We start from the raw sequence: 1,638 nt of genomic DNA on the forward strand, positions 1-1,638 counted from the left end.
TATTTATACGTCGAATTATCCGCAATCAAATCGACTCAAGTTAAAGGCGGAATTATTTTCGGACATGAAATAAGAACTTTTAATTTTCAATTTTAATTATTACATAAATTGTTTGTAATTTTTTCTTAGTATGGAAATATTATTGGAGATTAGGGACTAATTAATTGTGATTAGATTATTAGATAATAATTAATGATTAGTTAAAATTAATTAATTAATTTAATTATTGAAAATGGGCCACACCCGAAAATTTAAAAAAAAAACAAAAAAGAATGATAAAACAAATCAGTTGGTGAATCACTATAGGGAGGGGGTACGTGTCCAACAAATGGACAAGGTATATATAGTCAAAATTATGACTAACCTTGCCATTCATTTCATTTGTAAATTTCACTTTTTGTGAAGAAAAAAATATCTAACCATGCTTGCCTAGCTTCAGCCATGGCAGCCCCATCAAAGAATTTTTTTGTTCTTGTTAGATTAATTCTAAGGTGGTTTGCAAGTTCAAGGAGGTGATAGCAACATTGGATATTGAATTGAGGAAGAAGAAATTGCGAAATTGGAGCAATTAAGAGTAGAAATTCCTCCGAGAAAATTTAGGTAAGATTTTCTTGTTTTATGGTGTGATTATGTTAATGGTGTTGTAATGGGAGGATTAAAATTGGATTGGACGAAATTGGAATTAAGAAAATGCATGAAATCGTTGTTATACGAAATTGTGGGTTGAAAAGGATTAACAAGGGTTATTGGATTGTTAGGATTGTTATGGGCTGAATTGTGAGAATTTTGTATGTATATCTCTATTGTTGGTATTTCTGTGTTAACAGGAGAACAATTGGAAATTCGGGTTAGGCGAATATATAGGGGAAATGCTGCCCGATTTTCGTTAAGTACTTAACTAATGAAAACCGTAATCGAGAAAGTATATGTTAAAGAATGAGTCCTATAAGCGATGGGCTACAGATTTACGAACTAGAAAGTATAGTTACTAACGATAGCATTACTTTTATATTAAATAGGCTAAAAGAGCGACGAGGCGAACGAGTTTACGAATAGTCGCTAACAGGTATGTAAAGTTGTCCCTTCTTTCTTTTGGCATGTCTTAGATTTAAGTGACGAATGATATGAGCTTTGGGGTAATTCTATTCATAAGTTTCGAGTGTGATTCATGATTCCTATTCACTTCTTGATGTTAGAACTCTTGAAATGATTGAGCTTTCCTCTCAAGTTTTCTATACGTTGGATAGTAGTCGATATATATAAGCTCCTATTCATAGGGACTCTACGATAATTGATGTCCTTGACTTCTATAAGTTGTTTCATTCTATATTGACATATGTCTATGGTTCTTAAGGCTCTTTTGATATTATTTATGATGACGTTCGAGGGATATTTGGTATGATTGTCACTATTGATACTCAGTTGTAAATCCCTTCTTCTTATTCTGTTTGGGTCTTGATAATGTTTTAAATTGCATATGGTTGCTCACTACTCTGCTCGTGCATGCCTCAATATGTCTTTCACCGAGTCCCGTGCCGGGTATGTTATCGTGCACAGTTTCACTGCATTGTTCACCGAGTCTCTCACTAGAGGGCCGGGTACGATATATATATATATATATATAATGATATGATGATA

This window comes from Lycium barbarum, chromosome 5, assembly GCF_019175385.1.
Source record: "Lycium barbarum isolate Lr01 chromosome 5, ASM1917538v2, whole genome shotgun sequence".
NCBI lineage: Eukaryota > Viridiplantae > Streptophyta > Magnoliopsida > Solanales > Solanaceae > Lycium > Lycium barbarum.